Source organism: Tiliqua scincoides, chromosome 1, assembly GCF_035046505.1.
Source record: "Tiliqua scincoides isolate rTilSci1 chromosome 1, rTilSci1.hap2, whole genome shotgun sequence".
NCBI lineage: Eukaryota > Metazoa > Chordata > Lepidosauria > Squamata > Scincidae > Tiliqua > Tiliqua scincoides.
In genome coordinates, this window is record NC_089821.1 from 114,157,971 (window position 1) to 114,181,658 (window position 23,688).

At 42.5% G+C, this 23,688-nt stretch overlaps 1 long non-coding RNA gene across 1 annotated transcript in view; it reads left to right on the forward strand.

Annotated features, from left to right (window-relative positions):
- Window positions 1–15,803: 15,803 nt before the first annotated feature.
- The window catches only part of LOC136636606 (uncharacterized), a 93,499-nt gene continuing 85,614 nt past the window's right edge, over window positions 15,804–23,688 (forward strand). Inside the window, exon 1 of the long non-coding RNA XR_010793531.1 lies at window positions 15,804–15,945. This is a non-coding gene — a long non-coding RNA (uncharacterized lncRNA). The remainder of the gene's footprint in view (window positions 15,946–23,688) is intronic.

Sequence of the window (23,688 nt, forward strand, 5' to 3'; positions counted from 1 at the left end):
GTTTTTAACAAGCAAGTACAAAAAAGCCACCACACACAAGATGGGTTGATTTCTCATCAGTTTGCAGAATTTCTCCTTTTCTGCCTGAGTGCCTGTGGACAGTTCTCTGGCTCGTGAGAGGGGGAAATATGTCAAAGGTAAGCAAGAAATCCCGCAGCCAGACTGGAAAAGAGACAAATTATATAGAAAAGACAAGCCAGTGGCTGTAATGCTGTCGGGATCTCCTGAGGGCGATCGCCAGATTGGTCAAGATGGTTTCTTGCTACTTGTGAGATAGTTATTTGTAGACTATGCAACCTGGCTTTAGTAGGCTGCCTCAGAATGCCATGTGCAAGGGAGGGCACTGGGATGCAGGTCTCTTGTCATCTTGTGGGCTCCCTGAGGCATCTGGTGGGCCACTGTGAGGCACAGGAAGCTGGACTAGATGGGCCTTTGGCCTGATCCAATGGGGCTGTTTTTATGACTGTTTGTTAAATCAGATGTTATATTTACTGCAGCTGTTGACCCACATACAATGAAGTCATACTCTTGAAGTTGGTTGGATTATCTTAAAAGGAAATGTCTGACTTTGGTAGTGATCCAGAGAGCCCATTTACATAAGGGCTTGCCCGGTCACAGCAGGCCTGTGTTCTTTTGGAATATTCCTGTTCTCTCACCACAAGGCTCAGTGAAAATGCCCTGTGTGGCTGAGCAGGGGAAGGCTGTTGTGCTGGACAAAGTTGACTTCTCATAACACATCTACACATCTGTGGTTTGAGGTCATTGAGTTTCTTGCATGATTGTTCTCTTTTTATAAAAGCAGAATAACCTCACATTTGGGATTTTACTTACAAGTTATTTACTTAAGATTGACTTACAAGTTATGAGCACTGTACTGATGAAGGTACCATTGTAAGGATAAGAAGCTTCAGGTGATTTTAATATGGAGGAAGAAATTGGGTAGGTACTCTAAAGAGAAAGTGTCTGGGTGACTTCAGTTCCTCTTGTGTACACTAGCTAAAGTTACATTCAGGCTGTGACAGAGAGAAACTTGTTAGGTACACTAAGGTCCAAATTCTAACCAACCTTCCAGCACCGGCATAGCTGTGCCAATGGGGCGTGTGCTGCATCCTGAAGTTGTGTGGCAGATGGAGGCCTCCTCAAGGTAAGAGAATGTTTGTGCCCTTACCTCAGTGCTGGAAAGTTGCTTAGGTTTGTGCCCTAAAGAGGTAGGGAGGTAGCCTAGATTTAAGGATTAAGTTGCATCCAGGACCTAGTGCAAGATGTATATATTGTTCAACCAATAGAAGTCAATGACCGCAGTGCTATCCAGTTCCACATATATGAAAGGGAAGTCCAACTTTTGACTTGAAAAGGCTTCTCAAAAAATGAAGGAACTAGAAAAAAAGGAAGCTGAAAGGAAAAGTCAATAGGGTCAGATTTTTCTGAAGTTAATGGAGGTTATTTAAAACCACAATAACAGAAGTTCAAGAAGAATATAGATCACTAAGGAGAAAAGGCACCACTGCAACAAAACATATGGGCAGCTTCAAATACCACACAAAGAAGTAAGAAACCAAACCAAAACCCACAATGGGCTTCATATTGCAAAAATATGGTCTTGCAACTATGTATTATTATCTATATTGCGTCATTGGTAGCCATTTGTCTCTGAAATCTGTAAGTCACGATCTATTGCTTCTCAAAGACATACTAAAGTTGTCGGCATAGACATTCCTGCTGTGACTAATAACTTCCTCAAGCACTCCCTGGTTGTATGATACTCAGTTCTTAGCTAACATGGTCTTTAAAGCCAGCAGTGTCCTGTCTTAAAAAAATGGAAAACTACTACTGTTGGCCAGAACCGTAAATAATATTTTGTCCCTACACAGGTGGTAATCAGAATTTTTCTCCAGTACATTTTTATAAGTGAGCAAGCCCATCCAGCAATGAAAGAAACTTTTATTTTAAAACATATCCTGTACATAAACAGCATATCCTATACATATTTTTGTATGTCATATTTAGTCACAAAAGTGCAAAGAACTATCTCTGTAGCACACTACTGACCTTTTGGTAGATTTGTAAATAAAGATTTTTGTTTGTTTCAGATTTCTAGTATAAAAATTTCCAAGATTATTGCCCATTTCCCCTTAGTCATTTTCGTTAGGTACTGCTTCAAATGTAGCCTATACATTTGTAGCATGAGGTGTGATTTTTTTCCCTCAGTGATAACCAAGCAAAAACACACAACACTGCTTTCTGCATTTGTCAGTTTTGTTAAAAAAAATCTCCAAAAAAAGAAAGCACCTGTACATATTGATCACTGAAGGCTCGTGGGCTGGACTGGGGAGAGTGCATGGGTAAAAACTGTCTGCATCTGCTGATACTGTGGTGCCTATGTCGGCTACCTAGAACACTTCTAAAGCGATTATAATTTATAAATTATAAAAATGTGAATAATGATACATAACATCCCATTCTGCACTTTTCCTCCTTGTGGAAAAAACAATAACTAAAAACATTTAAGAACACCTTTAAGTGTGAATATAACAGCCCAATTCTATTGACACTTTCCTGGGAGTAAGCTCCATTGACTCTAATGGGACTTATTTCTGAATAGACATGCGTAGAGTTGCGCTGTAAGTTGCTTAAATACCATTGAGGTCTATGGGTATTGAGCAGCAAGTTAACTTTTTAAATTATCATCTATAAGATCTCAGATTCGGTTAGCTCTCAGCCCTTTACATGTCTGCATTATGAACTGCCTTTTCTAAGAAAAAATAGAAAAGGGAAATTAAAATAGGGAAATGGGAAAGGGGAAACAGAAAAGGGAAATGACCTTGTATTTTTTTAACGCAAAGTCCATTTATTTTAAATCTAGCTTTTGACTTAGGGCCCAATCCTATCCAATTTTGCAGGGCTGGTGCTGCTGTGCCAATGGGGTATGCACTGCATCCTGTGCTGGTGAGGCAGTCACAGAGGCTTCCTCAAGGTATGGATACATTTGTTCCCTTACCTCGGGACTGCATTGAGGATGCACCGGTGCTGGAAAGTTGGATAGGATTGGGCCCTCAGTCCTTCACCAAAGGTTCCTGAGTAAACTAAGGGTCCAATCCTATCCAATTTTCCAGTGCCGGTGCTGCTGTGCCAATGGGGTGTGCACTGCTTTCTGTGTTGGGGAGGCAGTCACAGGGGCCTCCTCAGGGTATGGGAACACTTGTCCCCTTACCTCAGGGCTGCACTGTGGCTGTACCTGTGCTGGAAAATTGGATAGGATTGGACCCTAAGTCATCAGAGGATCTGTTTGTGGGCTTGTGCTGTTTAACAATGATCTCCAGCTAGGGGGTGAACAGTTTGATAGCCAAATTTATGGATGATGCCAAAATTATTCAAGGTGGTGAGAATCCAAGCAAGCTGCAAGGAACTGCCAAAGATTCTCCAAACTGGGTGAACAAGAAACGAAGTGGACAGTGAGGTTCAATATAAGTAAAATTAAAGCAATGCATGTTGGGTCAAAGTTCAGCACCCATCAGGAAGAAACATTTACTATTTCTATGTATATTTTTACATATGCATCTGTCATTTTTCCAGCATTTAGGTCTGAAAGGCAGCTTTCAGATAGTCTCAATGAGAGGGTACTACCACATGTAGAGACTTCGCTTTTTTAAACTGATTTGAATTGCTTTATGTTTAATGAATACTGAAATTGTCAGTATCTTGGTCTCAATGGTGGGGCAGAGCAAGCCATCCCTGGAAGCATTTGCATCTCCCTAGACCAAATCTGGGAGCAGAGCAAATAAAAATATCAGAGTCAGGAAGACATGGCTGCTTCTGTGAGTGTATGTAATGGGTTACATTCCTACTGTAGCATGTACAAAAGGAAGTTCCTGCTCAGAAGCTTCCCTACCACTTTCCTCCCTGTAGCAATCTAATATAGCCCTAGAAATTCCACTCTTGTAGGTTTGAGAAACACTGCCATATGCCAAATTGCTTCAGAGGGTTCTCCAACTGTGGGTCAGGATCCACTAGGTGGGCCGTGAGCCAATTTCAGGTGGATCATGTGACACCTAGCTCAGACGCCATTGAAAATACAGAACTGAAAATACATGGTAGAGAGCTGCTGGGCAAGGTGGGGTCCCAGTGGGGAAAAGACACGGTACTTTGTCCTGAATAGTTGAGTAGATGGGTCGCTGAAACGGGGGGGGGGGGGAATTGCGTAGTTGGAGAAGGATCCAAATTTGCAGGCTGTTCTGCTTTGACTTTCAAGCTGGAATGTTTGAATTCTGAGCTATGCAAAATAACAGGACAAGCACGCTGTGTAATGGGAGTGATCACAGCTTAGGTCTGAAGCCTAAATTGATGATGTCATTAACCTGTAAGTGATTTCCTGGCCAGATGTGACATCACTTCCACTGGGTCCCAACAGATTGTCATTTTAAAAAGTGGGTCCCAGTGCTAAAAAGTTTGAGAACCACTGGCGTATAGAATTGACTGCTGAAAAATGAGAGTATCTGCAAAAATCACTCCCCATCATAAGCACAGAAGTACCTTCTGCTGGTGCAAATTGAGGTCCGTGAGAGGTCTATTGAGTGTGTATGAGGTGGGGATAGAGGACTAAAATATTTTTTCTGAACAGAATTCAGAGTTTCACTTAACTAGAATTACGTCACTTTTAACGTTTGCTAGTTCAAAGTTCATTAATCTGAGCATTTTAATACAATATGCAACAAGAGGATTGAAACTGTTCTTCTAAACTAAATCTAAACTGGTAAATTTACTATTGGGCACTGAAACAATAAAAATATTTTTCTGTTTTTGGCAGAACTCAAAAGCATTACCAGCTTTTTAAAAAAGAGATCCAAGTTCTGAATGCACTCTCCAGGATCTGACTTTTCTCTATGGTCAGCATGTTTCTCATTTCCTTAATATAATCACCTTTGACTGTTGGCAAATCATGTTGAATATGAATTATGGTATTTTATTTGTTGAGTTCACTTGGTGTTCATCTCTGGATAGACATACATATATACATGGCCTTTTAGGAACTCCCCCCTTTTTGCATTACAGTCAGTGTGTGTCCTTTTATTGGGTGCGCCCAAAGTGTGGGCTTTCTGTATGTAATGGGACATTTGATTTCAACTTTTCTAAAGGAAAATACCGACAAGTTATTGTAATTAGCTATTTTCACATCTAGTATCAGAGCAGATATAGATGGCTGTGAAGACTTTGACAGAATGTAGAGAAAGGAAATCACAGTATTAAAATTAGTTTCCTTTGTTTGAACATGTCAACAGAAAATGCATGCTAAGATTTCTGGGAATAAACAACCAAGCAAGAATGTTGGTTATAATAGTGTTCATTTTTTTTTCCTAGCAGGAATGAAGAATTTACAACAAATGGTACACCGTGACTTGATTGATCTTTGGATCAAATTATTATAATCATATAGACCAGTGATTCTCAAACATTTTAGCACGACCCACTTTTTAGAATGACAATATGTTAGGACCCACCGGGGGTGATGTCATTACCCTGGAAGTGATGTCATGGCCGGAAGTGACATCATCAGTCAGGAAAATTTTTAACAATTCTAGGCTGCAATCCTATCCACATTCACCCAGGAGTAAGCCCCATTGACTATAATTGTTAAAAGCACATATTTAGTAGCCTGTTAAAAGTATAGATCTGTAATATTTCTCCAAATATAGTCACATACCATGGTAGCTCCAAGTCTAATATTAAAAATAAAGTATTGAAATGAATGGGGACCCACCTGAAATTGGCTTACAACTCACATTGTGGGCCCTGACCCACAGTTTGAGAAGCATTGAACAGACTCTTGGAATAAGAACATTTTAAACCTGAGGCGGTTCGATAAGACTGAAATACAGGGAAAACTGCAAAAAACAAACAAAGAAGTTGGATTGGCTATCAATTTATGTGACCACCTATGGTAGTGAACTTTTATTTATCTGATTATATGTAACCTGTTTTAGACTGTGAGCTCCTGGAGATAATAACTTTTCTGTTCCTTTGTATCCAGCGCGAGATAGGGCACCACAGTGGCTCAGCCAAAGGTAAGGAGAAACTCTTCCCCTTACCCCTGGGTAAGCCACTGCAGCCCCTATGGGTCTCCTTGGACTTGCACCACCTCCTGAGGTGGTGCAAGTCCAAAGAGAACAGTGACTTGAAGTTGCTCTGCACTGCTTGGGGAATGGGGTTGGGATTCGGCATAACTGCTGGGTCCCAGCCCTGCCTCCCGCTCCCCGTCTGCCCCCAGGACCGCCCACCACCCACCCTCCCCTCACCCCAAATGCCTCCCTCCTGCCTCCTCCCTGCCCACCCCACAGCCTTGTGTCGACCGAGCTCAGCTGATGCAAGGCTCGGTCCCTCTATTGGCGTGGAGGCTGAATTCAGTCTCCGTGGGCTGGCACACCTCTGTACGCCAGCCTAACCGATTCAAAATTACAAAAAACAAACAAGTTGGATTGGCTATCAATTTATGTGACAAGAGGCTTGTGTTTGTGCTAGCACACAAGAGGCTTGTGCTAATCCAAGGGCACCTCAAGATTGCATCCTTAAAGCACTGCCATTTGAAATAGGGGGATGTTTTTCTATTGACATGTCTTCAAACAAAGGTTACAGCAACCAGAACAGAATGTTGAAAAAAAGATTGTCCTATGTATTTAATATATCTCTAACTGCATCCAATTTAAATGTTTTCCTTTCCAACTTTCACTGAAGTTACTAGTTATACTCCCAGTAATTTCAGTTTTATGAGGCTATTCAAAGAGGAAATGGCAAAAGTGGCTAGATATATTATGTTTTAAAACATGCAGTCAACAAAACAAAAATAATTCTCTTGTTCTAATGTTTTATTTTCATTCAAAGCATTTTCATGAGAGAAAAATAAAACTTTCTTTGCCGAGGTGTTTTAGTAAAAGGGTTTTGTTCATTTTTGGCTACATTTAATTAAGACAGTATGTAGTACTAAATGTACAAAATGTAAATGTACAAAGTAATTGATTCTTTGCCAGAATGTAAAAAGCCCTTAGATATTCCTAAAAGACACAGATTATCCTGCTGTATATTTAAATTTCGTCTTTCTCTTAACATGTTCCATACTGGTCTGATCTTGAATAAGAACCAAATGTTTAAATATCTGCTTGCCTATCTATGCTTTCTTTGTTTTCAGCTGAGGTTAACACCTTTATTCTGTGCATGTGAACCTTCCTAGAAGAAAGGTACCGGTATGTTAATGAAAATTGTGTAATTACTCTGTGGAACTCCTTGTCACAGGATGTGGTGATGGCATCAGGCCTAGATGCCTTTAAAAGGAGATTGGACAGATTTATGGAGGAAAAGTCCATCGCAGGTTACAAGCCATCATGGGTCTATGCAACCTCTGGGTTTCAGAAGTAGGCTGCCTTAGAATGCCAGTTGCAAGGGGGTGGCAACAGGATGCATGTGACTTGTTGCCTTATGTGCCCCTGTGGCATCTGGTGGGCCGCTGTGAGATACAGGAAACTTGACTGGATGGGCCTTTGGCCTGTTTTAGCAAGGCTTTTCTTATGTTCCTAGGACGTGCAAAATGTTTAACCTTTTGAAATGCTTTAACACATTTTGGAAAAGGGGAGGACTATTAGCTCACAACTGTTCATTCTGACACCATGAAGTCTGCGTGTCATAAAACTAGAAGAAGACACAAAAATGTGTGCAGTGTGCTGGGCGGAGTGTTTGACTTGGTGTTTTTCTTCACTTTCCATGCTACAGAATGCATTGTCTAGATAAAGGCTAGGCTCAAGCGTACAGAACTGCTTATCTAATGACATTATAAAACAGATTACTGGTGACTTAAAATAATAATCATAATATGTTTCCTAGGTAGGAGCAGCCCTCCCAGTTAGTTTCCTTCAAGCAATATCTGGAGAGGATCTGATAAGACTGTGTAGCTTTGCCGGGGTCAAAGGGCACCGTCTTCTCCTTCACGGCAACAAAGCCAGATTCATGTTGTCACCATCACACAGGAAACTATGTGCCGGCTTATGTTCTGTACAACACAAATACAGGAAGAGTGTCAGGTTGTTAAAACCTAAAGGAGCTTTGTAGAGAGGTATTCGACTAATTATAATACTGTCTTGCATGAGTGGTAAGCTAAGGCTTCAGCAGCCATATTTTTGAGGCTGGTACATGAAGAAAACAGTTCCGCAAAGGAACAGTTGTGTATTTTATTTTTTTGTTGGCTTATGACTTACTATATTGCTTATTTAAAAATACTACGTTCTACTTAATAGTACCAGATCACTAGGTGGCTAATAATCACTGTAAAGCCACGGAAGTATCAACAATTAGCCAAATCACCTATGATAATATAAAGTCATCAGCAGCAGTTTCAGCTTCTATTAAAGGTCTGAGAAAATGGCAATGTTTTCAGGCTCGTTCTGCAAGAGAGCAGTGCAGAATCATATCAACAGTGAGAGGGTATTCCAGAGGCAACACGCCATGCCTAATTTATGTCTAATTAATGTTGCATTTATCAATGACTAAGGTCTAGTGAAGGTCCACTCTAGTTTTTAAGTAGGGATCTTTGTGAAAAACTTGACCCAGAATTCTAGCATGTCCTTTCGTATTTACCCTCCTTTTCATTTCTTTCCATTTTGTTCCTTCACCTTTCCAGTAAGACACACGGGAGTTGCAGTGTAGCAAAGACTGACGCAGGGCCCAATCCTATCTAACTTTCCAGCTCCAGCGTAACCAAAAAGCAGCCCTGTGGTAAGGGAACACATGTTCCCATATCTTGAGATGGCTGCAGTGACTGCCCCTCTAGCACAGGATGCAGCGCAAACCCCACTGGTAGAACTGCACCAGTACTAGAAAATTGGATAGGATTGGGCTCTCAAACATCCTTAAGCCTATTTATTTAATTATATCTAAGGTTGTCTCACTATATGTGTGATTTTGATAAAGGTTTTTTGTGCTTGTTTTGATTTGTGTGTGTTTTTAAACAACTGGTTGATCATTTGGATATCTTCTGATTATGTTTTCCTGTTCAGTCTTTGTGCCAGTGACAACTTCCTTCGTAGATCCCTCTTGGAGCAGATCTATATCGTCTACAAGGGCTGTCAGAGGTACCTGTCTGAATCATGTCCATGGACTGGGGGAAGGGGAGAAAACCCTTTCTATCCATTTTGCAAATCCTGAAGAAAATCCCCTCTTCTGAAAATATATACTGTATATTTAAAGTTGGAAACAATGCTTTATCATCTTTTTGAAGTTGACCCTGGGCCTAAAATTTTAGATTTCTTCATAAGTATCCTAAAATGTGGTTACATAAATGTGTTTGTGGATACATCCCTCACATATCCAAGGGGATACATTCCTGCTGCTGCCGCAGTTACCTGAAATGGTGGATAGCAGTGTTGGGAACCCGAGTCAGTGACTCAAACTCGAGTCACAAAAATGCCTAATTGTGGGTCACTCAGCAACTCATGAGTCTCGCGTGTGGAAGACTCTGAAAAAGACTCTCAAGTCAGGGCCTTCTTGATTAGACACTCGTCACAACGCATGCTGACTCAAGTCTGCCTGTGTCTGGGGGTACCTGCTTACTGTTTTCACCGTGTGGAAAACCTTGTGGGGCAAGCATCCCAATGGCAAGCAGCAGGGAGTTCAGGCCAGGAGGAAGGAAAGGGTTAATGTGAGCAGGAGAGGAGAGGTGGAACTGGGCTGTATTTTCCCTGTCTCTGATAGGAAGGAAGGAATGGATGATCAATGGACAAAGGATGGGCATTCTCATATTTCTATTGGCTGAGGGAGGACTGGAGGATGAGCAGGGGAGGGGGAAGCCTCATTGAATGAGCGACTACAGAGGGTCTACTTCTGAGTAGAACTGCAAGGATCGGGTCGTCCTGGTAAACCTCCTAGCTGCTGCTTGTGACCCTCCTTCTCGCTGCTTCTGTCCTGGCTCTCTCGCCAGATGGGCAGGGACATCAGGGGAGTGAGTGAAGGGAACTCCGAGACACACGCTCCCCAGCAGCAGCCCTGTTTTTTCCATGGTGGGTTTTTTAAGGGAAGGGCAACTTGATTTGACTCCCTTAGGACACAATCCTAACCCCTTATGTCAGTGCTTTCCAGCACTGACATAAGGGCAATGCAGTTCCAAGGTAAGGGAACAAACATTTCCTTACTTCGAGGAGGCCTCCGTGAGTGACACCCAACTGCAGGATGCAGCACATGTTCCATTGGCACCACTGTGCCAGTGCTGGAAAGCACTGACAGAAGGGGTTAGGATTGCGCCCTTAGAGTCACTAAAAGGTGACTCAGAGACTCGGAAAGTGCCCCCATTGGGACTCTTTTTTGAGCTGAGTTGTGGGGGGTGGTGGTGCCTCAGCAACTCAAGTCAAGCCCTTTTGGGTTTTCCCAACACTGGTGGAGAGTAGCAAACCCTACTAAAATCCCCTCCCGCCCAAAAAACACGAATGTTTCACTTTTCTTCATTTGCAAAAGGAAACTTTTTGGAAAAGGAAGTAGATAGCTGCTGGAGAATGCTAGAGGAAGCAACAGTGAGAATGCTAACAGGAAATGGACAGCAGAGGAAGCAGGCAGACAGCAAGAACACTAGTGATGTGCAAACTGCAGAATTTAGAATATTAGGTGCCCAATCCTATCCAATTTTGCAGTGCCCATGCAGCCACAGTATAGCTCTGAGCTAAGTGAACAAATGTTCCCTTACCTTGAAGAGGCCTCTGTGACTAACCCCCCCCCCAACGCAGGATGCAGCGCATGCCCCCTTGGTATGGCTGCCTCAGCCCTGGAGAGTTGGATAGGATTGAGCCCTAAATGCAACTATAATGCCACTGGGCAATATGGAGGCATTTTCAGATTTCTAGCGCCCTGGACAGTGTTTTTCTCCTGTACAATGCCAGCTTTTGCCTACTATACCAATGCCAAGGTCTCTCATTGGCACAACCATGCCAAGGTCAGTGGCTGCTTTGCTGCCCACTGGGTGGCTGTGGCAACAAAAGGTCACCTTGTCCTCTGTCCAGGTGCTTCAGGAACAGAGGAATGAGAAGATCAGGATAGGTATACATGAAAACAATGCTGCCTGGTACACCTGTGGTGGTGTTATTTGAGAAGCATTAATGTGTGCTATGAGGTAACCTTTTGTAACCTTTTGTTAGTACTTTTGTGGGGAAAAAGGGTTAATTTTTTTCTCCAAAGACCAAACAAGTGTTGCTTTTCCCTCTAGCACAGTGGTTCCCAAACTTTTTCACGACATGACCCACTTTTTAGATGACAATCTGTTAGGAAAATGAGGTCATTAATGTGGAATTGACATCATGGCCAGAAGTGACATCATCCAGCAGGAAAAGTTTACATACAAAAAAAAAAAAATGTTGCTAGAGCAGTGTTTCTCCAACTGTGGGTGGGACCCACTAGGTGAGATGCAAGCCCCATACAACAAAACAAAATCAATTAAGTAAAGAACCCTCTTAACTCCGGCGGCTACTGGTTGCCGGTTCTGTTCCGGGCTCAATTCAAGGTGCTAGTTCTGACTTTTAAAGCCCTTTACGGCTCGTGTCCGGGGTATTTGAGGGACCGCCTCCTTCCCTCCAATCCTGCCCATGCTCTTAGATCATCTGGGGGGGCCCTTTTGACTGTGCTGCCACTAAGAGATGTGAGAGGGGCGGCAGCCAGGAAGAGGGCCTTCTCGGTGGTGGCCCCTGAACTGTGGAATACCCTCCCCTTAGAACTGAGAACTGTCCCCTCATTGCTAATGTTTCGGCGTGGACTGAAGACCTTGTTATTTCGAAAAGCTTTTAATTGTTGACAGGCTGGCTGGCGTTCTTGCTTTTTGCTTTTTATATGAAAATCCACAAGGTTTGTTTGTTTTTAGTTTTTTTTAATTATTGTAAATTGTTTTTTAATGTATTTTGAAGGTGTTTGTAAGCCGCCTTGTGTGCCCGCTGGGCAAAAAGGCGGGGTATAAGTTAATAAAACAAATAAAAAATAAAGTTAATAAAATAACTGTCCCAAGCAGTTGCTGATCTGATTTTAAAAAATTCCCCCAACATTCCAAAGGCTGCAATCCTATTCACACTTACCTGGGAGTAAGCCCCATTGGCTATAATTGTTAGCCTGTTAAAAATACAGATCTGTAACATTTTCCTAAATGCAGTCACGTTCTATGTTAGCATTAAGTCTAATATACAAAAAATAACATTGAAATGAATGGGGACCAAGCTGAAATTGGCTTGCGACTTACCTAGTGGGTCCCACCCACAGTTTGAGAAACACTGCTCTAGCAACACTTTTTTTTTTTTTGGCTATAAACTATTTATTACTATTATCAAGTGGACCCAGCACTGGGCGAATGGGGCAAATGCCCTGGGCACTGATCTCACGCTACTTTAGAACCATGAGGAAAGCCTCAATGAGGCTCCTGTTGTCATGAGAAAATGCACTTCCAGTTTTCCTGAAGTGCAATTTAAGACTGCGGGAAAGCATTCAAACACTACTCCAGTCGGTCCTATGGTCCTGCAAAGCTGTGTCGCACTTTGGAGGTAGGGGAGCAGCTTTGCAAGTGGGGGGGGCAGGTTTGCGGACCTTTGCTCAGGGAGCAGGGTGGGTGAAATCCACCACTTATCATACGACATTCAGAAACATTGCAAAGTATTAGAGCTACACATGACACAAAACATAACCAACAGCCCCCATCAATCCCTGCCCCCAGGCATTTTAAAAAAGCTTCAGGCATGACAGCTTTGAAGCCCATCTGTGTGTGTATGTGCTTTATAGTGTACAGGAAAGATATAATTTGTAAGCTTGGCATTTATGAAAGAGCCAGTGTTTCAGCATACTCCATCTAGGGATAAATTTGTTACTTCATAAATAATAAATATGACTCCAGTTGCAAGGGCATTGATCCGAGAGCCCTCACTAGATGAGATAATACCATCAATAGGAGCAGCATCGTCCACTTTGGTTCCCTGTGCATCAGCAGAAAAGAAAATTGTGTCTTTGTTTCTGGAAAGCAAAATCAATAGTTGATTGTTATTTATATGGTCCCATTGGATTGGTCTATCGATACTGTGTGCCTGAGGGTGACCTAGAGTTAAATTATTTAGTGCCCGCTAAAATGACATTTGACCTATTTGTATGTGTTGCCAACACTGCTCATACACACACACACACACACACACACACACACACACACCTATGTATTCCTACATGTGTTACATACGCACATATAAAAACTTACATTGAAACAAATGGGGGAATTAGCAATATTTCTAGAGCAGCCATTTTCAACCACTGTGCAGTGGCACACTGGTGTGCCATGAGTGGTCCACAGGTGTGCCACAGGAATTTGGGGGAAGGTCATTTATTAATAGGGCCAATGGGAGATGTGAACCCCCACTGGCAGCATGGTGTGGCTTGTCAATTGTCATAAACCTGGTGGTGTGCCTTGACCATTTTAGTACTTTGTCAGTGTGCCATGAGATGAAAAAAGGTTGAAAATCACTGTTCTAGAGTGAGAAGTCAAATCCAGCAGGGTCTGACAGTTTTGGGATAATTTATGTGGGTGAGCAATACAAACAACCTCAAAGTGCTGCAAAATTAGGCTACTAGTAATAAGACTGAGCTGCTCAAAAGAAGGTAGTTTACCAAAGAAATATACTATGGCTAACAAATAAAAGGCACGTTTGCTTTTGCTTAGGAGATCAGTTACAGTGCTTAAAATGGTTGCAAATAAAATTCTTGTTATTTGGGCTAATGGAAATTAACTGGAAAGAGACAGGAGGGTGTCTGAATGAGTCTGCGCTGAACTGGGTTTCCTCCCCTGTCAGCTGAGGAAGAAGGTGATTTAGCAGGAAGCTTTGAAATAAGCACATGAGAATGGAAGCTGTTGCGGGAGGGGTGTGTGTGGAGAACGTATGAGTATCAAAAGTGGGGGGAGATTACCATCCCTATTCTGTTGGGCAGGCTTTGAATACGAAGTCTGTCTAAGCAGTAAGGACAGGGCCACACAATTCCAGATTCCAGGAGAGAAACATACAGCAAAAAAGTGCTCCTTTGAGCCAGAAAGGTAGCTCTTCTAAGTATGAGGGCAGCTACCAGAGCACGAGGCTTCCTGGCCATAGGACAGCATTGCCAAGCAAAAGTGTGAAGACTTTCAGCAGGGAAGAAAGTGCCACCTTAATGGAAGTGGGGGTCTCTTTGTGGAAGAGACAAAATGCATAGCAGGATGGGCACGTTATCAAATGGCAAGATGAAGAAAAACTATCAGCATGGTCACCTCTAGTGGGAAAAGAGATGACCCAAATATGGAGGAGGCTTCCATGGAGAAAGAAGCCTCAAAACTCCTGAGAGAGAAAAGACAGAGTCAGGTGTATGCTGCACCCAGGCTCCAGTTGTTGACCGGAGAGGCTTCTTGGCAAAGGAATCTGAAAAGGTGTGGCAGCCTGGCCTCTGAGCAACTTGAAACTTATTATGCAGCACCATTATACTATTGAGCCAGGGTACCCACATTTGCAAGACCTTGGAGGAAAAGAGGCACGTAGATATCCTGCAGTGCCACGGCCTTCCTTCCCCCAATTGCCCTTAACTGGCATGAGCTCTCCTAAGATTTCAGCATGGCATAGCACCCTTGCAGGACAAAGCCCTGCGTTGCTTCCAGGAGTATCAACCAAGCATCAAAATGAAGTGAGGTTTGGCTGCACACGTGTTGAGGAGGAAAAAGATGTTTATTAAAAAAGTACATTCCCACAGATGTACAGCACAGTCCAATGCATGTGTACTCAGAAGTATACCGTATGAATGTGTGCACAGAATTGCAGCCTTAAAGGCACATAAAAGTAATGGTCCTAATGTAAAAATATTCATGCACAAAAGCAAATGACACAGGCTGGAGAAAGGAGTCCTTGAAACAAGTAAGTAGCGCTGTGAGAGACCCCCTCATCTGCCACAATGAAAACTGTGTGTTTGCAACCACATTTGGTAGCTCAGATCCAGATTCAGAAGGGAAACTCTTGTGGGTAAACCTCTTTCTCTTGTTTAACCCATTTTTGCACAGGTGTACACATTTGGTCTGTGTTGCATTTATGCAACATTGGGCAGAATTAATCAGGGCACAGACCCAATGCAACTAATACTGAACCCAGATTTCAGTATTTTCAAGGTTGGTATTGATGGTATATTTTCTGTCATATTCTCTGCATTGCCTTTACAAATAGTTGCTTTTTTTTAAACCCCTGCTAACTGGGTAAGAAACACTTTTTAAGTGGGTGCTCTTCTTTTATTTATCAGGGAGAGAGTGACTGGCCCTCCTCACCCCAGCACTGTCTTTTCTAGTTGCTGTCAGCTGGTGTTCTTTTGCATCCTTTTAGATTGTGAGCCCTTTTGGGACAGGGAGTCATTAGTTGTTTGTTTGATTTTCTCTGTAAACGGCTTTGTGAACTTTCCGTTGAAAAGTGGTATATAAATACTGTTAATAATAACAACTCTGGAATTTGTGCTGCTGTTGATTCAGAATGTGTATGTACGGGTTTCTCCATGAGACAGATGCTTGGCAGTTAGTATTTATGAATTGGGGGGGTAGGGAAGCATAAACATCTTCACTTGTGGTTAATCAGTCACAAGAGGGAGTCAGAGATCTGTGTTGTATGTAGAAGTAAATGTACTACTGGAGTACCAGTTGCTTTTCTTTCCCTTCTGCATTAGGCTAAGCATGTTACTGAGCATGGTCCCAGCTGAACTAGATTCCTTGCAGTAGACTTTTACCAGCTGTTGTTCATATTTAATCATTTGTAGGGACGCAGGAAGCTGCCTTCTACTGAATCAAGTCAGTGGTCCATCTAGGCCCATATTGTGAGAGTGGCTCTCCAGAGTTTCAGAGTGGAATTTCTCTCTGCCCTACCTGGAGAAGCCAAGAATTGAACTTGAGACCTTCTGCATACGTATCAGGTATTCTACCTCTGACCTATAGGAAGAGAATATATAAATAATCACTAATAAACTTGAGATGTATTTAATGTGATGGGGTCAGCACTGAAGCAGGCACTGTGGTGCCAAATTTGAATCTACTTGTTTCATTGCATGTTTCCAGTGTATGTCTCTTCATGCTGTTTTGTTTTCCGTTTACATTTTATTTCCAATCATGTATATCCCTCCATTCTTTATATAAGTGAAAACAAAAGAACTTGAGTTCATGGCAGGGTTGAATAAAAGGTGCCTTTATTTTGACTTTCTGCTTGAGAAGCTAGCAGATGTAGACTTTGAAGATTTTGCTTTCAGTCTCATATTGACCTACTTTACAGGGATATTGTATGCAAGGCTGGACTTAGGAGCTGAAGGGTCCAACTGGAAATATTTTTTAGAAGTTTTTGTTCTGTAATTAACATGTAATTCAAGTAATTCAAGTGCAGTAGAAATTTTTTCAAAATATAAGCAAAGTAAATAAACACTACTGACTTTTTAAGAATTCAGAAGAAAATCAAAATGCTTTCTGTTTTCTATAAAACCTGCAATATAGTGTTTGGTGTTCATTGCATTGTGGTGTTGTGTATACTTGACAAAGAGTAGATTCCTTTCCCTTGGAGGCATTTGGTCCAGTTGGCTTAAAGCCAGTCCTGATTGTAAGGACTGAGGTATTGTTTGTGACACACTTTGAACACTTGATTGAACGTGCTATATGACTACTACTATAGTAATATTTAACTCGGGGGGGGGAAGTCTAGAGTCTTTTTTTCTTTTTGTAGTAACCAAATGGCTTCATCTTCATACTCTTTCCCCAAGGCAGTCCTTGCTGAATCCGTTTCCTTTGGAGAAGAAGGTGTGTTTTTGGGGGCGGGGGGGGGAGTTTATCTAGAAATCTACAGGTTGGTAAGGAACAGTAGGGGTGAATGAGAAGGAAACAAAGGCAGGAGTGGATCTGCTAATCTGATGCAATAACCCAGCATCACAACAGCTGCTCCGTTCTTTCCTCCTCAAATCTAACAAGCTCTGTGCACGCCAGCCCAGAATGCTTCTGTTAAGCTTCAGTTTCCGAGCAACGAACACAGCCAGAACCAAACTTACTGTGCCAACACCCCCCTGACATCTGCAACCCCGTCTTAGGTTTATTTCAGGAAGGCCTTTGCATTCTGTCAGCTGGACGGTCATACAGGTTTCCAAAGGCACTCTGCTTCAGTGGAGGATTGCTCACTTGACCATACAAAACCAGTGCCATTTATTTTAATTGGAGTCTTGCTTCCAAATTAGCAGTTGCTTATGGAGTTGCAAGTTATGGCTAGTCAATTTGAATTGCCTTAATTTATCAGAAAGCTTTCAGCCTGCTCTGAGGGTTATTATCAACTTTGATGAAAACATCTGATTGTAAATTTAAGGAGATTGTCTGGTTATGGTCACACCCAGAGAAGTGGACAGGCTTTTAGTTTGTTAATTTACCTATCTGGGCATTTATATGTTGCTTTGTATGTTTAAGACATACAAAATTATGCTGGGGATAGATAGAATTGATAGAGAGATGTTCTTTTTCCTCTCACACATCACCAGAACCAGGGGACATCCACTAAAATTGAGTATCAGGAGAGTTAGACAAAAGAAAACAGTTCTTTACTCAATCTGTAATTAGTCTGTGGAACTCCTTGCCACAGGATGTGGTGATGACACCTCTCCTAGATACCTTTTAAAAGGGGCATTGGACAAATTTCTGGAGGATAAGTCCATCACAGGTTACAAGCCATGATGGGTATGTGCAACCTCCTGGTTTTAGAAGTAGGCTTCTTCAAAATGCCAGTTGCAAGGGAGTGGCACCAGGAAGCAGGTATCTTATTGTCTTGTGTGCTCCCTGAGGCATCTGGTGGACCACTGTGTGATACAGGAAGCTGAACTAGATCGACCTTTGGCCTGATCCAGCAGGGCTGCTCTTGTGTTCTTATGCCTTTTCACCTCCTAAGAGGTTTCTGAGACAACTCACATTCAGTTAAAAACACAACTCACATAGTCAAAAGCAAGTTTAGGAGGCATCAGTGATTCTTGTCTCATAGGCTTTCTTCCTCGACAGATAGTTGGCATTTTTCTGTGAGGGGGAGAGGCACAGCAAATCACCATGTAAATAGTACTTATTACATTTCACAGTTTGATTAATAAGAACTTTGGAATTGTCATTCCAGTAGCGATAAAACACTAACCAGTAAAGCAGCGATTTTCAACCAGTGTGCTGTGGAACACTGGTGTGCTGTGAAGGGTCTGCAGGTGTGCAGGTGGGAATTTGGGGGAGCTCATTTATTATTAGGTCCATTGGGTGATGTTAGCCCCCCACCAGCAGTTTGGTGTACCTTGTCAAATAGTAAAAAGCTGATGGTGTGCCTTGACAATTTTTGCATCTTATCAGCGTGCCCTGAATTGAAAAAGGTTGAAAATCACTGCAGTAAAGGATCATTATTCCATTTGTTACCATAGCCACTTGTTAGCCACCTTTACAATGCTCAAGGTAGCATGCCTTGAAAGATAAATGCAGTTCAGCAGTACAAAGAATTCAGTAAGACCAACAAGGGTCAAAAGAATGACAACAAAACAACCAAACCCAAAGGCCAAATGGAAGAGAGACTTTTTTCAGCCCCTGTGGAAGGCCACTGTGGTCAAGAAATTAGGGACCTCAGGGCGATGATGACAGAGGCATAGTTTTATTATTAAACATTAGTCATAGGTTATGTCAATTCAGCATGAACAGGTAGAATAAAAGTGAGTAGGGACATATGTTTACCTGTGGGGGAGGACAATTCCCCTTGTCTGTGTAGGAGATATGTGTGTAGGAACTGTGTAGGAGATATGACCTGTCTTTCCCACCTATAGCAATGTCTGGCCATACATCCAGAGACAAAATTAGCACCCACTTCCAGCATTCCAGAACATTCCCCATCTTATTCTAGCAAGCCCGGTTAGCCTACTTTTTAAGATATGACCACACAGTACAGAGCAGTGTACTATAAATACATTTAAAAAAATCTTACAACATTTGCTACTAATTCAAAGTGATGTTGTACTTGGGAACAAAACAACTTGCAAACAAACCCCAGGACCCAACTTTTTCTTAGGGGAGTTTCTGTATTTAAATGGATGGTGACGATTATTATCATCAAACTAAACCTCAGTATGGGTATGAAGAAATGTGAGGGATTATGTGAAGAATGTCTGTAGGGAGATTTAAACCTTTCTTTCTCTCTGGTTCTTAAAAGCATTTATTCATGTCTCTTTGAAGTGCCATTTCTTCAGCCCTTAACTCTCACAGAGAGGACCTTCCAGGGAGGCTCTCTCACTCTTGTGTGTGTTAGGCCTTCATAATGTTTTATGCTCTGATCTGTCTGCTTCCTACCCAGGAGCAGACTTTCTCTCCAACTCAGCAGTTAGGACTAGTTCAAATGTTATATGTTGATGGCAGCTATCCAATTCACATAAATCTTCAGATGGGACTCCTTGAAGCGCTCTCTCTCCCGCTCTCTCTCTCTCCCTCTCTCCCCACACTAAGTGGCCTTAAATCAAATGTTCAGTTTAGGATTTTCATCCCTGGAACTACTTCCCTCTCTACCCTGATCAATCCTATGCATGATTACCTAGGAGTAGATTCCATTAGCTCAATGGCACTTATTTCTGAGTAGAAATCCTTATGTTTGGACTGTCAGATGCTTAGCTGGCTGGTCAGTAATTTTATATGGTGGAAGGGTAGACACGTGCAACCTTCCTCCCCTACCACATACTTAAAATAATGCACAATGCTGGTGCTAAATACCTAAACTTGTATGTGTTTTGCAATACCTTTCCACATCATACATTGTTGTAGGTGTGTATAGAAGGGGAGGACGGTCCAGTTTTCTTCCAGTAACAGGCAGTGCAGAACAAGGGGCCCAGAACTATTTGAAGTAGGAATTAGGGTTCCAAGGAGCATATAAAGAATGAGGAGTTAGGCAGCTTTGCCATAAAAAGGAGGCTGTTCTAAACAGGAGAGGCATACCAGAAAGGATAGAAGTAAGAATGGGAGAATGGAATAAGAGGGTAGCTGCTATATAACTGAGCCCCAAACCTTGATTCTGTCTCTTGTATCTCATGGTTATGGCATAATTGTGGAGAAACTGTTCATGGTGAGGGAACTGTGTAATCCCCTGGGTGTAGTGTCAGCAATAAAAAGTTCACTTCTGTCAAGGGTATAACATTTGCCCCTATCATTCCCCTTAATAGTGTTTTTAAAATAGTTGTGTTCACAAATTAAAAAAAAAACTGGTGATTTTGAAAGATGCCCCCATTTTGTGACTTGCAGTATACTTTGAACTTGTCTCTGGGAATGCTGAATAGAGGTCATACAAAGTTGCATAACCTCCATGCAGTCTTTAGATTTTCCCACACTCCTTTCTTTTCCCACACTGGTGTGTACTCTATAGCTTTGCCTTATTCATACAGAAATCTACTGCCTTGGATTAAGGTCAGTCGTGGCTGTTTTGTAGCTCTAGACAAAACATCTCCTAAGCTCTGCAGCCTGTACTCATCCGTCTTGCTTGGTCTTTTTATTTTTACCTTCTCCCTGCTGTACCTTTTTTGGTCTTTTGGGGAGTGTTTGCCCCCATGGGCTGCTTTTGGAAAGAATCATGTGGCATATTCCAGAGGACCAGGTTGTTCACAACCAGTTTAACTCCCCCCCCCACCCCCGAGGAGGGGATGAGAGTATCTTGCCATGACAAATTTACTAGGCACTATGTGAAGAAAATCACTTGCATCCATCACAACTTGGACAGTGCACTAAAAATTCTGATTGATGCTTCGTCCTGTGGAGGAACCTCCTTCCAAGAAGTTCTCCTTTCAGAGGAAGGCTTGGGCCACAGGAGGTCAATAATTGGATCCAAGCTATTCTCTGTATGTTTCTTCTGGAATCAATTTGAGTCTCATTGTGGCATTATTTGTTGTGTTCTTGTGTTTGCGTAGTATGTAAGAATTATGTTTAACCCATTTCTGTCCAGCCCACAGGTGTACACCTTTGATCCCTGTTGTGTATATGCAACACTGGGCAGAAATGGCTTAAAAAAGAAATTTGCCATTCACTTTCAAGGACTGGTAATTTCTGAAGTGTGTGGATATGGATTTGTAAACTGTAGGTCCATTAACCTCTGACTTTTCCAAATCAGATCAAACTGTGTGTACAGTGTACTGTAACTTAAAGTTCTTATCTTCGAAAACTTTTAGAGGAATAAACGTTTTTCAGTGGGGCAGCAGGAGCATTGTTGTAGCAATGGACACTGTAGACATAACTAAGAATATTTCATAGTATCTATATTAAACTATTGGAAATATTACTGTTACAAAAAAGACTAAAAACATAAAGAGATGAACTTCTGGTGTATTGGCCAAGTATTAGGGCTTTACTTCATTGTGAATGAACAGATAAATTCTATGTGTCCCTTGAATGTTGCAGCATCTGAGGACAGCTGCTTATATAAAAGTGCTGGAGGTCACCATATTCCCATCATAAACTCTCTGCACTGATCTTCAGCTGTTCAAATAATGATCTTTTTGCTTATAGTCCTCCTGCTGAGAGGATGCTTCATGAGCCTAAAGAAACAAGTGTCATATAGAAAACTAACAGAACTACCAGCACAAACCCCTTACTTTGCAAAGTTTCCCAAATGATTATCATTTCTTTGAACATGTAAGCAGAGCTTATTCCCTGATCCACAGTCTTCATGCTGGAACAAGACTGGCATGTGAAGGTTGCTGAGCGGAATACCAGTGGTGTAAGCACCTCCCCCACACTTGGCAGCCAATTGGGTGGCCCATCCCCTGTTGCATGCTGGAAAGTGCCTGGCAAAGAGTACAGCAAGGAGCAGCAGTCACTGATCCAAAGCTTTTTGCACACTCTGATGTACACACAGTCTTGCATCAGAAGCCTTACTCATTCACTTCAGTGGGAAGGCGCACTCTAGGCATGTATGTCTTTGTGAGTCTGCAACTGTCCATGAAATGAATGGTGAAGTCCTTGTAAGTAGCGTGCCAATTTCGTATCCTCCAAAGGAATCTCCACAGTTTATCTTCATAAAATGTGGATTCTCTGTTGTTTTCTTATGTGGGACCTTCAAAAAGATATTGCAGTATGTTCCAAGCCCCTAAGGAATACTTAGGGGTCCAGCCAGCCTACTTTCAGGTCTCAAGTGCAGGGAAGTTCAGGAAGGGAAAAACTCATGCCCCCCCCCCACTCCCTTGAGGCAGTCTGCTGCTATGTGATGGGCAGTGCAATCCAAACCAGCACTTAAACTGGCTCAAGTTGACTTGCTCTGCCTTCCGGGTGTTGTGAATGTGCCATAAAGCACGTTTGCACCACTTTGGGAGTTGGGTAGGCCAGCACAAGGACACATGCGAGCTTCCCAGTGCCAAATCCAGTGATGGAGTTTGCGCCAGCCCAGGAAGGCTGGTGCAAAGGAGTGGAGATGGTGGCAGGAGAGCGGAACAGAAGCAGGGAGGGGACAATTTTGCCGGAGGGCAGACTGAGAGGCAACTGGATCCGGTAGGGGGTTGGGATCAGCTGCGGCACCTTAGGCTGCATCCCAACCTCTGACCCTAGCCCAATCAGTTTTACATGAGCCGCATGAATTTGTGCCAGAAAAATTGCTGGCAGAAATCTGAGTAGTCCATGGGATGGCTGGCGCGCAACATGTGAGAAGGGACAAAAAATCCCCTTACCCCGAGTTGTGCTCCAGCCTACACCTATTTTGCACTGGATACAGCACAGGCCAGTCAGCCTGACTATTCCAGTGCAAGTTAGGACTGTGCCCATAGTGCTAGAAAGTCACATTATGAATGGAGTATTTTATTGCTATATATATATATAGTGTGGAGAGGGGAACTTTTCCACCTTATGGTAGGCATCTCCCCAGCTCTTCTCCTTTCTGTAAGCTCTTTGAGCAAGCTGATTCCTCTCCCTTTGCCTTCGTCCCCCCCCCCTTTCAACAATAAAAGAATAAAAACTCCAGCTTGTGCTGGCTCAAAAGCCTTGGGCATTCTTCAAGTGCCTAGGATGCTTGTGCAGATTCTGAAATCTTACAGGAAATTTGGTTTTTTAAAAATATTTTTTTCTTTAAATTTATGATGATCTATAATTCTGCATACCTATGGAGTTCTCCAAATATATATAAATCACTACCTTATTTTTGGGTGGGCCCCAGTTTGCTTCCAAACTGCTAGGCATTTGACCACTGAGGGCCCAGTCCTATCCATATTCCAGCACCAGTGAAGCTGCAATGCAGTCCCAAGGTAAGGGAACAAATGTTACCATGCCTTAAGGAGGTCTCTGTGACTGCCTCCCCTCCACAGGATGCAGTGCACGCCCCATTGACACAACTGCACCAGCACTGGAAAACTGGAAAGAATTGGACCCTGAGTTCACTATGAAAGGAAATGGTTATTAGCAAAATTTAACTGTATGTTCTCTGAAGCCGAAGTGGACTTGATCAGATTTTCATTTCACTCACCTACCTTGTAGTTAATAGGTAACGAGTGTAACCAGGATGAATTCAGTCTACCAACAATGTGTGTGGGGTGCTGGACAACCCCACTGTGTGTGTGTGTGTTGTAGTTCCTTGCAGCCAGGCAGCAAATTGCAGGCAGCTTCTTATGGATCACCATATGGTAGACTGTTTGACTTGGCAAGTCACAAGTTGTACAAGC